General features: G+C 41.4%; 1 long non-coding RNA gene across 1 annotated transcript in view; it reads right to left on the reverse strand.

Annotated features, from left to right (window-relative positions):
- Positions 1–18255, reverse strand: part of LOC128422304 (uncharacterized) — a 92006-nt gene that overhangs the window by 28030 nt on the left and 45721 nt on the right. Inside the window, exons 2-5 of the long non-coding RNA XR_008332467.1 lie at positions 17702–17886; positions 14906–15053; positions 13844–14016; positions 1158–1336 (exon numbers count right to left, since the gene is read on the reverse strand). This is a non-coding gene — a long non-coding RNA (uncharacterized LOC128422304). The remainder of the gene's footprint in view (positions 1–1157; positions 1337–13843; positions 14017–14905; positions 15054–17701; positions 17887–18255) is intronic.

The following is an 18255-nucleotide window of genomic DNA, read 5'->3' on the forward strand; positions in this document are numbered from 1 at the left end:
GTTTATGGGTAACCATTTACACTCAACTTAAAAAATCCCTTTGTGCATTCTAAAAATAGAACTTTACCTTAGGAACAATATGATTTCTCCATTCCACCTATTGCAACAGAATTTAAGTTTGCTTTGCGGACAGCCAAGCAGCAGGTCTCGAGGTGACATCTGCTCCAACATATTGGTCAAGAGGCCAAGAACTCTAAACCACTAAATTTTGACTTCTTCTATGGCCTTCACTAGTAGATTAGTCAGTGCTAGGATTTTAATAGCCTCCTTATATTGATAAGGAGAAAGATGGAAGTGTCAAGTTCAAATGATTTCCCCCTGACTAAAAGTAGTAATGGGCCTATTAGCCAAGCAAGAAGGAAATATGAACCAAACAGGGCCAAATGCTTACACAACCTTAGCCATGGAGGAAAGTCCAGCAATCAATGGATATTATTTCTTAGCCAGACACTTTAGATAACAAAAGCACAACCTCATGAGGCCACTATTCATATCTGTTCCCAAAGTCAACTTCACTGAACCATATACAGACAATCATGGATTTTAACCACGGAAATTGAAGTGTGCATATTGAAATAATTTACACTAGCAATTTTCATAATTTTAACTTAAAGGACCAACTAACACCATCATCACTATCATTTTATTCGTATGCTGCCTTTCCATAGTTAAAACCATGCCCAAGGCAGCTTACAACACAAAAAGATTACATAATTACGAACAAAAGTAGTAAGAAACAATAAAACACATCAAAAACTGCACTACCATAATTGAACAATTTCTACATAAATCATTATATGAGCTAAAAAAATAAAGATACAAAAATTAATATCAATAACAGCAGCAAAACCCCCTAAACAATACTCCAACCCAAGAGTCTGTTCAGCAACCTCAGGTTTTGTAAATGGAGTCAGTCAGCACTCTGCCCTCCCAGGCCAGGTAAGGAAAGGGCTTTCAGGTTTCACATGCAAGGGTTACCTTTGTCTTATCACCAAGTCACTCCCTACCTCAGCCACACAAATATATCTCACATGAAACTGCCAAAATTTCTGTGACGGTTGCACCCCATTTCTAAAGGCCAGATTAAACATGATTTCCACTGAAAACAACCACCTTGTGTGTAGTAGCTCCCTTTTGTACTATCAAGCAAAACTCACCTTGTGTTGTGACCTCACTTCCCTGTCCTTGCTCTGTATCACTGGCTGCTGTGGGCATAGAACACTGAATGTTGTGAATCTGACATCATGGCCCAGGTAAGTGTTGCAAAGGGAGAACCAAGCACGATTCCTTCACTGGACGGAATGGAATGGACCTTCTGATGAGATGGTATCTGCATCTGGATATGAAAAGAGTGAGATGGTCTTCTAGGTAATTCAAAATTCAGGGTGGGGAACTGAAATTTAAATCAGGTGCAGGGGATTGTTGGCCCTTCAGGTGTTGCTGACTGACAACTCCCATTAGGATAACAGAAACATCTGAGGAGAGCACAGGTTCCCCACAATTAGTTAAAATAAATTTTTAAAAGCCCCTGCTCAGTTTGCTGCCCAGGTGCTACAAATGAGCGACTGTGAGGCCCCTGTTCTCCCTTCTTCTGTTTCTTCATCTTGAACTGATGTTGGGTCAGAAGCTCTTGAAATGGAGGCCTATCTTCTTCCATGCAGGAGGACACTTGGCCACCTTAAAACCGATGGTTTGTACGGGGAACCGTAGTTTGAGATACAGGGCGGCAGGTCTCTCTCTGTGTGCCATACCCTGCTCTCTCAAAAACCACAGGCCACTAAACATATGTGAGAACATGAGGTAGACCTGATTTTCAGCATGCATAGAAGCACTGACACTAAGTCTTGGGGACAGGAAGCTGTGTCTAAAAGGCATTTGTCAGTCGTATGTAATTAAGAAGCGAATATGTCATACTGCAATTATGCACTAAATACAACTTAAGGTAAAGGTAAAGGTAAAGGTACCCCTGCCCGTACGGCCCAGTCTTGCCAGACTCTAGGGTTGTGCGCTCATCTCACTCTAGAGGCCGGGAGCCAGCGCTGTCCGCAGACACTTCCGGGTCACGTGGCCAGCGTGACAAGCTGCATCTGGCGAGCCAGCGCAGCACACGGAACGCCGTTTACCTTCCCGCTGGTAAGCGGTCCCTATTTATCTACTTGCACCCGGAGGTGCTTTCGAACTGCTAGGTTGGCAGGCGCTGGGACCAAACGACGGGAGCTCACCCCACCGCGGGGATTCGAACCGCCAACCATGCGATCAGCAAGTCCTAGGCGCTGAGGTTTTACCCACAGCGCCACCTGTGTCCCTTCAAATACAACTTAGGAAGCCAGAAATGCAAGGAGTTTGAACATAGGCACCTAAAGGACAGCAGTCAGCCCTCTATTTTTTACAGAACAAACAAGGCCTTTTGTGGGAGAAGAGGAAAGGAGCCCATGTTACAAGCTTGTACTGGAGTTAGAGGAATGATGCTCAAGCGCTGTGCCTCATGTTCCAAGGTAAACAGATCCCTGGTAGCACAACATGTTGCATAACTTCATGCTTTCAAGTAAGAAGAGCTGTAAGAACAGTCAAATTCTGTTCAATGAGGAGTAAGAATAAATGTGTCTGACTTGCATTTAGATCTATAAATCTCCAGCACAGCCTCATGATTGCATTAAACAGCTTCACTGACTGATGAATAAGTGAAGCACTGAGAATTGCTTTAGTTGCTATTGTTAGCATTGTTACTGATAGATTAATATATGCTAGAAAAATGTTATAAAAATATCTCTCAGACAATTAAACTATGATAGTCCCTTTTGACCAGAGATGCATACAAAAACTGAAGTAAATAATAAATCACAAAGTGAAGTTTAAAACTCCTAGTGCAGTCTCAAAATGTGCTAACAGGACCTATAATCTCTGAAAGAAGAAACATCAGTTTCCTCTGAAATGCATTAAGGCTTAATAAATTCTGCAAACACTTAGGGATGTGTTTGGCATTAAGTTGTTTGCAATATCTAAGTAGAGATGAACTAAGCATTGCCCTTTAAATTTGTGAATCAAACGTGAGCATCCATTTCCTTTGCTAAATGTTTGGATACAAGCATGCACCCTTTGACTACGAATAATGTCCTTCAGCAACTTTGATGTTGTTTCATCTGCTTTAGTAACTTTGACTACAATCAAATCAGATAGTCCATTTCTGCTATTCCAGCAGGATGGCAGGGAGGCAACTGGGGCCAGATTAAGATTGGAGAAGTGCTTCTTAAACTTCTTAAAAGTGACATGCCAGGGATTGAAGCCAGCCTGGAAGCTATGCCATCTGCCCTGGAATGCTGTTTCTTAATCCAAAGTGTGTGGAGGTTACTGGAAGTAAGGTACTCTGTATAAACTCAGAGGTACATTAAATCATATATTTGAAGAGTCTTTCACAGTATTGAGAACAGATTCTGGGGCTTAGCTTCAGCAAGCTCCAGCACAAATTAAGCTCTGGATTGGTAGAGGGCTGAGAAAAGTAATTTTTTTTTTAATACTGTGATCTCTTCCATATCCTCCTCCCACCTTCCTCCTTAGCTCTATTCCCATTAAATGAATTTTAAATGTTTCACTGCATTTCATTCCCTCTGCACCACATGGAGAAGCTGTTTGCACTTTCTCAAGCATAATTTTCAGCAGTGCATTTCCTGGTTGGTGGTACCTGGTGCAGGCTCATTCACCTGCAATCAAGGAACAGAAAATATGTCTTTTTGTATCAGGGCAAAGTCTAGCATTCTGTTGCCAAAGCTACCACACTAGCAATTGCACTGCAGGAAAGAAAAGACGGGCTTTGATAACAAGGTGCCTGATATGGAATTGCCATGTTTCGTGCACTAACTTCGTACAGGGCACCCACTTACTGCCACCTGTATTTTCCCTGCATTCCCTCCTTTCTCAAAGTTGAAATTTTTTAAAAGAATGATTGAAGAGTGCCAGGTGTGGATACCCACACCGCCACTCCTACTTCTTTTTTAAAGGGTGGGGTTTTGACATGGGCAGTGATGAATCGGGGAGCTGAACCTATGCCCAGCTTAGCACACACTCACTTTTACTGAGATTCAATGTATCATCTCTCCAAGAAATAGCGGTTGGGTGGTAGTCTTGTTAAGTGTGTTGGAGCAAAACTAGGAAAAGTGTCCTTTGGAACCTTCAAGACTAGCACACAGGTTGTGACATGGTCTTTTGTGTGCTAGAGGTCATTTTGGGGGTGTAACCAATAACACAAGGTCTAGCCACAAAAGCTTATACTGCAATAAGCACAGTTTGCAAGAACTCGATCTCCTAATGTGGCAGCACCTACACTTTGGAACTCCTTGCCAGATGGACGGGGCATAAATTTATTATTATTATTATTATTATTATTATTATTATTATTAGGCAGCCACCTTTACTGTACTCTTTCCAGTACCTGAAATTTACCCAGATATTTAGAAAGTTGGTATGAATTTTAATCTGTTTTTGGTGTATTGTTGATTTTAATTAAAAAACATTTTTTTGAACTACTGTTAATTCTTTTTATTGATAATTTTATTGTTTTTTGTGAACCGCTTTGAGGTTCTTTTTGCAACCAATTGTGTATACACTTTATGAAACGAATAGATTTTGGAGGTGCCATGGGACTTTTTTTCAGCTGGAAAATATATGTGGGATGATGATAGACTTCTCAAGTCTTGATAATACTCTCATTGGTTGATATACAACTAGTACTACTAATAATAATTTAATAATCTGATTAGCCACAGACTTTAAAAAAGTAATAAATTTCCCAAAGCTCTAAGAGTAGATGAAGAGTTGCCCTTTACTTTGTAAACAAAACCCAATGTAATTAATTTGCCTTTATGAATAAAATGAGTAATCAACAGAAAGAGGTAGGAACAGAAAAAGTGCAAATGTGAATTTTATGCACATAGCCTTTTTAAATCTCAAACAAGGCCTTTAATAATAATCACCATTGTACTAAGAATAAGGGTAGAGCTACCACAAATAGCTTGTTCTGGCCGAAGACGTACAGCAAGGCAACCTTGTTGACTGGGAGCTGAAGGTTACGCAGTAGATATGAAATGCATATAACTCAGATGTCAATGATAGTTTTGAAGTACTAGGGGAATAATTAAGTTTCCCTATTAGGAGAGCACATCCTACTGAAAATTTCAGAACCCTTCACTGGCATACAAAAGTGCTAACAATAGCTGAATTAAAGGTTACATATCACCTAACAACAAGCTTTCGACAAATTACTGCAAGAAGGGGGAGGAAGACAATGACAATGAGGGTATAAACCTGCATAAATGAACTTAATCAGATCACTCCCTGTCCACCAGAATGAATCTTTAATGTAACTCTTGGTAAATTATAAAGGGATAAATAAATTAAAAACCCAAATATGTTTTTAACGGGCCCTAGCCATACGTATTAGTGTAACACTGATAACCTAGTTTTCCCAAAGGAATAATCTGACCTGACTTCATGAGACAATCTTGAGACCACCTGACACTGGTGTAGGCTCAACAGAATGAGTTTTAAGTCATTATAAACTGGACAGTGAAGAATGTTGGGAGCATACTGGAAATTGAGCTGTATGAATCACAGTGACTTTTTTTGGGGGGGGGAGAGAAAGTCCCATTCATCCATCCCATTCTGAAGACTGCATATACCAGTTTGTCAGTAGAAACTGCATGTCTGAGAAGGGGCACTGCTGTCCCTACCATTAGTCAGAGTTAGACAGCCACCTCAAGCAGAAGATGTTGGGGATAGGGAGTGGCAATATGGTGTTGAGGGAACAAACTGTGTGTGCCTACACAGCCTACCCTGCAGTCCCTCAGCTAGCCTCCTGCTATCAGATGTGGAAGAAGACACCCTCCCATTGGCAGTATTGAAATAAGATTCAATTGCCAGTCCAGTTGGCATATTTTCACTGTTTCCACTGGAGGTTCTGCAACTTGTAATGCTAACCCTCAGCAGGGTGGAATGATCCCTCTGAGGTCTAACTATTTCTGTCTTTCAATGATTCAAGGAAATTTTCTGGGCACTGGGGAAGGAAGGGGAAATCTTGTGAGCTCCCTCAAGCATTTGAGAGCATTCGGATGTATATGTGAACTGCAGGTTAAAAGGAAAGGTGATGTTTTGGTTCATCTGTTTCAGGTTCCCAGTGGGTCAAGGCAGGCCAGAAGTTGCAGCACCATGGATAGTTCCAAGTGAGTTACCTGCTCTAAGAAAGGTTGGAAGTGAATCAGGGTCTTAGAAGAGTCATTTCCCGTAGTCCTCCTTTCCCAAGCATAACACCTTTGGCCTGGGTTGCGGCCCCTAAAGGGCCTGAAGATGAGCACTTTGCATCTTTCTGAGTGCACTGGTGGACTCTCTGCACTTATATGCCAATCACTCTGCATCTCTTTTCTCAGTCAATGTCACCACTGTCAGTTTCCTGTGCTTTCCAGGTTTGCAGGCAGTTCTTGCTCTGGTCAGCTCTGAAGTAACTTGTTGAATTCACCCCACTGCTCAATTCTTTTATATAGCCTCACGGCCAATTTTTGGTTTAAGACACTGATTCCGTTCTTTGGGGGCAGGCTATACCCCCAGTTTTCTCTAGCTTCATTAGTCTCTTTCTTGTCTTCTATTCCAGACTTCTTTCCCCCCCTCTTCTCTTTTTTCTCCTTCTTGTCTTTCTCAACAGAAGTAGAATAGGCCTATTTGTGTTACAGACAGCTTATCCTTCAACCAATCAGATCTGAATGCCATAGAATTCTTCCCCCTCCATCAGACTATTTTCCCAACCAATCAAGAACTCCTGCCCAATAAGCCAATCAGAAGTGTAATTTTAAGTCCTCTCTCTTAGTATTAAACAGAACTTGGTTTTCCCTAGACAATTCTCGTGTAACCAATAACAGCCAATTCAGTCATCAATGCGTACAGTACTTAGAATTTCAAATTTAACCCATTACATGACCCCCACATAAACATACTAATACACATACATATACACATACATTGTATCTAAACCAAACACAGTTTAAAAGGAGATTTCTCTGCACTCTTATTAACTTCAGAAAAGCTGTGCATGAGCAAAGCTGCAAGTTATATTGGAATATGTGACTTACAAGGCCCTGAGTTTAAAATTTTGGCAGGCTGCTATAGTAGACCTAAAGAGGTATACCCTTCTTCTTCCAGTGTTTTTATAGCTCATTTCCAGTCAGAAAACCTTGTTCCAACCAGTGTTTTAAAGCAGCAAGATGAATAAATATTTAGTCTACACCTAATTACCCTCCATAATACTGGATATGCAAATCTGAATGTACTTGGAATTTGCTCTAAGAGACTTGGCAAGTATAAATTACCCTTGTCCTCCAGACTCCTAGCTTCCACAGATAGCTTATCAACAGTTGGTGCTTAAAGATAGCAGCTTTATTATTAACAATCAATAATGTTTAAAAAACATTAATACACTTAAGCAATGTTAATGCAATTACATTTCATTAAAGAAAATTAATTCTTGAAATACACCCAAATTGGGCTGTGCTAAGTCATCACATCTCTCTACCTGTTATACAGCATCATTCTTCTCTTGTTTATCTCTCCCTCCCTCCCTCTTTCTCTCTGAATGATCTGACAAGAAGGTAACAGGACAAAATGTTATTCTCAATTATTATTATTTTAAAGAATTGTAGCCCTTGGCTTCTTTAAAACTATGAAGAAGTGTTTTATAGAATGCAGGAAAAAATTTGCTACAACTTACATCAGAATATGGCTGCCACTAACAGTTATTGCAGGGAGGGGGAGAGGATGAACTTTCAAGATCTCTATCCCTAAAAAGAAAAGAGAAGAGGGAATCAAGATCACTGACCAAAATAGCACATCTTCTCTAACAGTAGTAAGTGTAAATACTGTAAGTGATGTTTCTTTCAGGAGTCTGAGAACATGGAAAATGGCCACCTCAGAAAGGAGCTCTGAAACTCTGCAAGGGCTATTTCATTTGCCAAGAGTGGCAGCTGCTTTTTGCTAGCAGGAAGGTCTGGCAGGCGTATAGTCACAAGGTCACTGCTTTGGGGGTTTACCCATGAGATGTCTTGGACAGCTAGCAATACTGGCATGGAACTAGGAGGACACGTTGTCCCTGATGAGTTGGAGAGAGAAGGCTATTTAGGTCATGCTCAACAAGCCCTTCACCTAGAGCTATGCAACCCAGTAGCAATTTTGCTTCATGAAAGCTTTTGCAAAAAAGTAAAATAAAAATCCTGTAAGACTGCTCATATCAGCACCTCTGTTTTTTTGTTTTTTTTTTACAATAAATAGAAGTGCTCCTCTCTCTCTAACTCGCCTTCAGTTTCCTGTGTTTAAGGTATTATTCCCTGAATCCCAGACATCAGTGATTTCAGAACTCATATAAAACAGTGAGGTAGCTTTTGTTAAGAAGCATCTAAATGCTTAGAATTGTTACGTATTTGGAGATTAGAGTTTTCAGTATGGTCACCAACTATTATACTTTGTCACTATCCACACAACAAGTACAAGCTTCTGGAGAAATGTATTCCGCATGACCTCAACAGAACAAATAGGTCTTGAAAACAACAACAGTGGGCTTGTACTGGAGCCACCACTGTTTGTGAGAGAGGCCCATCATCACAACTTCCTGTTCTGCAGCATTGGAAAACTGGATTATCTATTAAACTGGCCAATTTTAAATAAAGGACAGACTAGATGCAGAACTGCATAGCCTTACTTGTCATATTTCTAACCAACATTTATTCATGGAGATGAAAGAAAGCAAAATTTTAGCATCACAAAAGCCTTGTGAGGTAGGTTAGGCTGAGAGATTCAACGTGTCCAAAGAAACTGAGTAATTTTCATAGTTGAGCAGGGAACTGAACCCAGATTGCCCCTCCTCAAAAGCCCAATTCACTACATGATACCAGCTTCCTTCCATGACACCAGCATAGGATGTACCTCCTATGTTTACCACATAAAACAAGAGCAACACTGGGTGAGCTGTTCTTTAGAAGATTGCTTGATGAATGCAAACCATTTCCACACTGCTGGTATGACCCATCATCCATTTAGGCTATAGTACATAGAATTCCATCAGCCAACCTTGTAATCAGACAGAGTAAGGCAGACCCCTCAAGTGGCAGATGTTGAGGGGTGGGGAGTGGACAGAGTAGTGGCCTAACTTTCACCATCTTAGCTTCAGGTGAAAGGGAGAGCCCTGCCCCATTGCCAGCGTCAAAGTAAGATTCAATTGCCAGTCTAGTTGGCTTTCGTACATGGAACAGGGAGAAGTGTTGTATTATACATTGCCTTAGGTAGCAAAATATCTTGGCCCAGCCCTAAGAATCCCCCAGTGCCAAATACCTCCAATTTGACAGGGTTCTAGTAAGGCTGTATTTCGCCAACTAAGGAAAATTGCAGCAGCTGTCAACAGATCTCAAAATCTGACCAACAATTTTCTCAGAAATGTTTTATTACATGTGAACATAGGATAATACAACCATTGGATGGGCAGGGATTCTTGAATTTGCTCTGATAAAACTTCAATAGAGTTTAATTTAATAAACAGATATTTATCAACCATCCAGCATTAACACTAATGGCATCTTACAATGTGAACGCATGTGAATAGAAAAAAGATTGACAGCAGTATATTTGGAGATGTATATTCTAGTCATATGATAAGGAGGCCAAAGTAGTAGATGTGTCTGACAAAACCATCACCTGTCAGTATGTATTAAAAAAAACCCAGTACTGTATCATGTTTAACCTCCCAGTCATCACTTGGTCTTACTCTATGCTAAAACTCATTGCATGGACTCCACCTTGTGGTGTCTTCTCCATCCAGTAGGTGGTGCTGATGTGGAAACTTTCCACATGATCTGTAAGAATCACATGATGAGCTGTGAGATACCTTCCCACCGTGTAGTGAAGGAAACACTGCTAGTCTGCTTTGTCACATGAGTGGTCTGCTTTTTCACACGAGTCCCAGGGTGGCAACGTTTACAGTGGCCCTAAGGCACTTCCAAGTGATCTAATCTTCTTGAATCCTGCCTTCTCTCCTCTTTGTGTGTAACTTTATGCCATCTTTTCTGTTAGAAATTCTTCTCCTGTCTCTTAACATTCCTGTCTTTCTGCAGCTCTCCCAGAAGGTATTGTAGAGAAAGGTCAACTCTCTTAACACAGCTCCTGCCTACATTTCAGCTAATGTACTGTAGCACATTATCAGATTTCCAAACAATTGTTTGGTTTTTATTAGAATGTGCTAGGTTTCTCTCTTTCCGTAGCATTAGTAAAAAAAATATATAAAAAAGAATAGTGTTGAGTTGTTGACTAGTAATAGGAACAAGCAACCCATTGCCCTGAGAAGTGGGATGGAAGTGATTCCTGTTATTAAAAACAGACGGTGTGCTGGCCACCATGCATGCGAGAGAAGGGTTAACGCTGCAAATGTGTAGCTAGCAAATACGCTGAATATCTGCCTTCCCTAATGATTTATTTTCAGTTTCTGAGGCACCATCTCAAATAACATGGTGTCATATTGGTGTGTGATGGAACCTCAAGGTGCTAAGTGAAGAACACTGACTTGAACCAGAAAAGGGCAAATTTCTTCAGAGGCTGAGAATTTAAACTGCCACATTTGCCATATCTTTCTCCTGGAAAGGAAAAGAGAATGGTGTAATGGCTAAGATAATACCTCTGTCAACAGCAAGGGTAAGGATAGCAGGTGGTATTCAGATTTGACTCTGGTTTGTTTTTTTAAAATTGACTTGAATTGGGAGTGAATGGCGAGAATGTTAATGGACTGAGAAGGACCCAGTGAGGGTGGAGGTCTGAGAAGTGGCAAGTTGCCAGGGTCTCCACTAGGGGACAGAGAGAGCATGTATGGGTTGCAAGAGTACTAGGTGGGGTATAAGTAATAAATTATTGTTACTCTGTAGAGACACAATGTCATGGACTGGCTGGGAGGCACCAGCCTGGGGAAACCCCAAGGGAAGAAGGCTCAGAGCCAGGGGATTAGTGGTGGGAGGACAATGAATAGTCAGAGGGAGAAGAGGGAGCAGACTGGGAGGAGGGTTTAGTGAGAAGGAAGCGGCTGCAGCAGAGAGCAGTGCAGCATAAGAGGCAGAAGCAAAGGCTGGAGAAAAAGGGAGCCAAGAGGCAGAGATCAGGCAGGCTTCTGAAGAAGCCAGGGAATCTCCCCCTCTTGCTGCAAACAACTCCCCTCCACCTGGTCTCCCAGAACCTGAAGAGGGATAAAGAGGGAGGGGCAAAGACAAACAAGGCGAAGAAGTCTCAAGTTGCTTGGGAAGGACCCGGGGGAGGAGACTTAGAGAGCTGTGGGAAGGTGGGGACCTTCAGTCCTTACAACTGCCTCATTGGGGCAAGACCTACTGGAAAGAGTTGCTGTGCTCACTGGGCCTGAGCTGCTTTGTTTCTTTGAATAAAGACTTGACTTCACTGCCACCTTGTGAGTTATTGCTGACCTCCCCAGAGGTGGACACATGAGGTGGTTACTATAATGCCCCACTTCTGGCTTTTGATGAGAAGACTGAGGGAGCTCACACCATATCCCAGGCCACTGTGGACTCTCCCACTCCTCAAGTAGCCAGTGGGGAAGGGTTAAGCAGACATAGGAAGAAGGGTACCATATTGTTGGTCTAGTTATACTCTTAGTAACAAATAATAATATAAAAGAGGTGGGTAGTCTTGTAATGAGCTACATCCATGATAACAAGGATGGTAGCACTCCCCCTTTCTCCCAACGAATGTCACCAGCCAGGGCATTTTCAGTGCTAAGGCCAGGCCTCCAACCACACTAGAATGGATTCAAGTATTCAGTTTCCTCTAAGCATGCCTGAAACTGGACTGCCACCACCTTCTTGACTACCTTGCTTCAATATTCGCCACTGGATGCTGGTTGCCAAGCACCTAAGAAGAAGAAGAGTTTGGATTTGATATTCCGCTTTATCACTACCCAAAGGAGTCTCAAAGCGGCTAACATTCTCCTTTCCCTTCTTCCCCCACAACAAACACTCTGTGAGGTGAGTGGGGCTGAGAGACTTCAGAGAAGTGTGACTAGCCCAAGGTCACCCAGCAGCTGCATGTGGAGGAGCGGAGACGTGAACCCGGTTCCCCAGATTACGAGTCTACCGCTCTTAACCACTACACCACACTGGCTCTCGGGTCCAGGAAGGTCTTGTTAAGAAGGCAGCACACCACTGCCTCCTTCAAGTCAGATAGTTCTTCCCTCTCCTCCACTGAAGCATTAATCACTCCCTGGACCCACCCAATCAATCCCCTAATGCTAGCTCTAAGAAGCCAAGATGATCAAGTAGCAGGTGGTTGGCCACACTTCTTCAAGCAGTTTGTACATATCAAGACGCAGTAATCAAAACTGATCCAGTACAGGTCAAATAGCATTACTATACTGTTTAAAATATGGATTGATAATATGCAGGTACTAATGGAAAATATGGTTCCTACCAGCTGCACGAGGTCAGGCTCAATGACTGCTGGGTCATTACAGTATTATCAGGGTTCTACGCAACCCGGTTCAAGTCAACTTCATTACCAAGTTTTTCCCACTTTTTAATCACAGTCACATTTGTCCACTTCAATTTTTACAAATTCATCTGCAGAAATATCAACCCAATCACTTGGAAAACATGAAAATTAATTTTGTTTAGACCTAAGGGTTCTTCTTATGCTGACACTATTATTCAGTGGGCCAGGGGTTGGAGAGTGGCAAAGGAGAAAGAAGTCATAATGGAACCAGCGAAAGGAAAGGAATCTTTAAAGGAATAGCATATCCCAGCACAGGACAGCGATTCTAATTTTAATCGTATGCACCAGCTGGAAGACACATGTGAATATATCTGAAATATTGTCAGGACCCAGAGTATGTTTCTTCATCATTGTCCATTATAGGAATCTCACTTTCAGATATGGGTGGGCCCCCTTCCACACAGCCACTTGCATCCATATCTGGTACACCATAACAACTCTCACAGTCCCTTCCCTATTTATCTTAACCCTTGGTATGTACCCTTGGTGTGTTGAACCCTTAAAAAAATAAAAGAAAATGAATGCGCTGAAAACTTAAGTGTTCTTCAGAAACAACAATATTCACTTCTGGATTTAATTCTGGTTAAGTCAATGAAGTAAGAACACCTAACTCTGTCAAATATTGCAGGCAATGTCTTCAGAATCATTCTTATTTATGAAATAAGAATGAAAAGTCAATTGTGTTGATCATGTTTCAAACTCCCTGCCATCAGCTGTGAAGGCTGTAAATTGGTATAAAAGGAACGCAGGACATATTCAGCCTAATAATATAATGTAATATGGCAACTGATAGGGCCATTGCAGGAAAAATATTTGTGAAGGGAAGCAATTTTGCAGCAAAACGAGTCTCTGTAGGAATAATGGTAAATGGGGAGAAGCACTAACTCTGTGCCTTCTCGGTTCTCAGAATTTTTTTTGCTGTAGTGAGCAACAAGTATGATACGCAGTTACCTTGAGAACTTATCTTTCTGTTGGGCTAACTGATCTGCCCTTAACTACAATTACTGTTCACCCAGATTAGGAGTGCTAACCTCTGGGCCTATCCACCACAAAGTCCTTGAACATTTAAGCACTGGGAGATAACAGCCCTCCTTCATCATGAAGGGGCAGCCGTCTATCCATATGCCATCCTACCATGCCAGAAGTGTTTGTTAACACTCTATGATAACAGTCTAATCTGAAAAAGTCCTAACACGTTGCAAAGAAAATATTAACTGTAAATCGTATGAGATTTGCAGATCACGATAGATTTCCTTGGGTAACTTTTCTGTGCTTTTACCATTTTGCTGCCATGTTTATTATCTTGCAGCTTCTTTTTTCCGTTTCTATCACTCATCTCTCTCAGCTCTTCTGATTTGGTTTCATGGCCCCTAAATGCGAGACCTCTTGTGCCCTTTTGGAAACATCTCCTGGTTCTTCCAGCTGGGTTGAAAGCTCTCCACCATTTGACAGCTGAATTGAAAAATATATAAATTGTTTAGGGTGGTCCAAAACATACCCCATTATTTTGTAATAGTTATCTGTTCTGCAAATGTATTTATATGCATGCAGGCCAAATAAGCTATTATTGGATTATTAGCAATGGCAGGGAGCAGATGTTATAAACTGCAATCATGTATGAGCAAACAGCCAGTCAGCTTTGGATGAAACAATCTGAAAACAGCAGCTAACCCTGGAAATTATACTTAGGATGAATTTATGCAGAAACATTTTCATTCTGCTGTGTCCAAACTAGGATACTGTCAGCATATACTTCCCTCTGAGGACAAGAGCTTCCTTGTATGGAGTGCTAGACTCTTCTTTAGTCTTATCTTCCACAAAAGTTAGGGTTGGTTACACATTAAGAAAAATGGGACAGGCCTTAGATTGGAGGGGACCTTCTGGAAAGTTCCTTTGGTGGAGCTTCTCTTACACTGGTGGTTCATTTTGTATTGGTGGTGGCAGCAGACAGTATTGAATGAAGAATTCTGAGAGCTGTCATCTAAATTTCCCACAATCCCCCAGGTGATGCTATATCAGGTGCATTGTGGGAAATTTAAAAAGGCAGCTTTTAGACATAGATGCTGTTTCAAAGTGGGGGGGGGCGAGGCTTGCCGGGTCCTTGGGCTCTATAATCTGCCCACAGGTGATGTATGCTGACACCAGGCCTGTAGATATGTAATGAGTACAGAGTTCTTGGGACAGTTTAATTAGAGTTATGCCTAAGGACTCACATGTGCTTCCCCACAGGATAATTTCAATGAATAAGACAAAGAGAAGGCTAGGATAGTTATTCACACACAGAGGAAATGCTTTGTTTGTTTGTTTTATGTTAGGCAGGATTGAAACATGTGGTACTCACCTGCCATCTAAAATGAGACAGTTCTTAAACTCAGTCTCTGACTGGATACCAACTGTGCAGTAACAAGCTTCCTTGTAAGGATGTTTTCTGATGATCAAAACTCGCCAGTTTGGCGAAACACAGAAAACATTGACTCAACGTGTGGCAACTGTGAAAAAGGCAAGGGATTATTAGGAAAGGTTTCAGAAATAAAAACTGTCAATATCACTTTGCTTTTATACAAACGTGGAGCGTCTGCAGTTGGAATACAGTGTGCAATATTATAGGGCTGGAAAAGGTGCACAAAAGGGCAACAGAAATTATCAGTCTTCTCCAGGAGAAATGTCTGTTTAGTTTATCCCTCCCCTAAAAAAAAAAAGGCAAGTAAGGGGGAGGCATAATAGATACGTAGAAATACATTTTTCCTCCCTCTTTCACAATATTCGAATCTGAGGTCAACCAATGGAGCAGAGTGGTGGGAGATTCAGAATTTTAGCTTAGAAGAAGAGAGAATGTGAATGAAATCAGATGTGGTGTGGATAAATTGGTGTGTGTGTGTGTGTGTGTGTACGATGGAGTGGGGGATGAGTTTTCTCCCTCTCTCATAAAACCACAACTGAGGGTCACCCAATGAAACTTTAAGGAGACTCGGGGCAAAGAGGTACTTCTCCAAACAATGCATGGCTTGTAAAATCTGCTGCCGAAAGATGTGATACCAGTTACTGGAGTTATTAAGGGCTATTACCTTCATGCGCTGATTGTGTACATCAGATTGCCACTGTTAGTAACAGGATGCTGGGTTAGAAGGATTTTTGGTCTGTCTCATTAAAGGCTTTTCTTAACACAGAACCATGATTGTGTGTGCGCGCCATGTTTGCCGAACACATAAATATTCAGAATGTGAAAACTTGCCACTCAAAGTGAGTTGAATTTGATAAGCGATGGGTTGGTTAAAACACCAATTCTTCTACATAGTGTACTCAATTCCCTGTACCCCCCCTTTAGTATAATGAGTGTTTAAAAACTAGCAAATAGAGTCCTAAAAATGTAATTGTAGCTTGGTAGCACTATTAAATATGTATACGGTGGTCTTTTTGACAATTGTATTAATCCTTTTATAAAGTCTTCAGAAGTTTCATCACAGAGGCATGGATGCTGTTTTGATCTATTTATTACTCTTAAGTGTTCAGAGAACTGTCCCTATTTTCTAATTAACACTTTTAAAGATAAAAAGCTATGTATTAAATCAATCTGAATGATGGTTGTTTGTGAATCCCACAAGATAAGGCAATTTGCATGTTCACTTTGTACTTACAAACTAAATCTGCACATCTCCAAAGCAGCTCCTTATAATGTAAACCTTTTGTGAGTATTTGTAACTTAAAAGTAAGTTTGGCCTAGTACAGAGGCGGTGCCAATTATCTAAAGGACTTCTTTACCGAACATGATTGAGATACAAAATTATTAGGTTGTTATTTTATATTGTTTGTGAAGGAATTTGAGGAAACTTCTTTGGGAACGTTAAGTGCTCTGGTGTTAACTTGCTTTATTCTTCTTTTTCTCTTTTAAATGTGTTCATAACCTGCTTTCTGAACAATAGCTAAGAGGGGGGTGGGGGGAAGGTAGCTAGTCATTCTTTCATTTGAATTTCTTTAATGATAATTAAATTATTTATTGGGGAATACACCCATGGTTTCTCTGTTTGAACAGTAATTTTTACCATGTATACTTCATTGTTTAGGGGAAGAAAATACTCTGCTCTGAATTATTCTGATTTGGGTTTTGTTGTTTGCAGCTATTATTGTTGGTTCTCCAGTAGCGATGATTCAGCATTGCATAAAGTTGTTTATGGAATTAGATAGCGCAGAACAATGGCACAGTTCCCAAAACAAGTGCAAAAACTCTTTGCTCACATATAGGGATATGTTAATCTTTTCATGTTCAGGGCTTAGCTTCCTCATGCTCAGTCATACATTTTCCCCAAAGATCTGGGAACAAGAGGAGGAACTATGGGAGTTGCTTAGGAACAAAGGGATCTGCAAGGTGATTTGCCTACCTAGTCCAGTACTGTCTGCTGTGATAGGTGGCAGCTCTGGCGGGGCTTAGGCAGAGGGAGACTTTCCCTGTCACCTGCTACCTGAGATCATTTTAACTGGAAATACCAAGGGTTGAATCTGGGACTCTTTGCATGCAAAGTGTGTGCCCTCCTACTGAGATTATGATCCTTCCACCAGTCAACCAACTTGATTGGTTTACCTTAGTAGTTTTCAGCTTCCCTCATCAACTTATTCACTGTGGTACCCCTGTATGTATGTCTGCCATAGAACTCCTGGGCCTTCTCTAGAGCAGGGGTGGCAAAACTGTGGTCTGTGGACCACAAGCTTCATTCAGGCAACCCACAGCACATCTCCACTGAATATTCGTAAAGATTTCTGATTGTATTTCTGCAGCTTATCTTATTTCTTATATTGTGCTTTATTGTATTTCAATCTGAATTCTCTGAAATGCTGATTGCAATGCAATATATTAGAACTAAAACAAGCAATTAAAAACATCCAGCACACCCCATTATCACTGCTAAAGCAGAGAGAATAAAAATTAAGTGGTCTGCAAAGACTACTGGCAATTTTCAAGTGGTCCATGGGGAAATAATATTTGGGCCCATCAGGTAAGGAAGAAAAGTTGGTCTTCACTGTTAAATCAACATGTGCTGCATATGTACCCTAGTGTTGTAACTTATCTTTTCTAAGCAATTCAGACCCACAAGCAGGAATTCAGTTTGATAACTGGTATGAAATATACTGCCATGGAGCTTACCAGAAGACCTGCTTCCTGATGGTTTGATAACAGGGTATATAGAGGAAGGCTGAAGAGATGGCTGGAGGCCATGACTGCCCCACTCCGCCTGACGTCTTCAGTGCAGATCTACCTTGCTCCATAACAATATCTTAACAGCAAGGACTAAGACGGTCTTCACACATGTCTCTTCAATCACAGGAAAGCTGAAGAGAGACACAGAGAGAAAAGTATCTGAAGCAAATGTGTGGCCTCCAAATGGTCTGAGTTACCTGATTCTGCAGCACTGATCAGTGGGCTAATCAGTCCCTTGGGCCACTGGGTGTGAGAGTGGAATACAAGAATAAACACATCTTTTAAAACAATAAATAGATGGATAAAGGGAATAATTGTGACTTTTCAGTATGAGGGTGGTAGGGTCCTCTGGCACCATTTCTGAGGGGCCCTGGGTGCCTGGGTACCCACAAAATTTTGACTGTGGGTGCCTGTGCCCACCCGCCACATTAATGCTCTTTGGTGCCATAGTGGCAACTGGCCCGGGGCCTCCACTTCCACTGCAGGGCCTCTGTTGGGGC

The sequence above is a fragment of the Podarcis raffonei genome, chromosome 1 (assembly GCF_027172205.1).
Source record: "Podarcis raffonei isolate rPodRaf1 chromosome 1, rPodRaf1.pri, whole genome shotgun sequence".
NCBI lineage: Eukaryota > Metazoa > Chordata > Lepidosauria > Squamata > Lacertidae > Podarcis > Podarcis raffonei.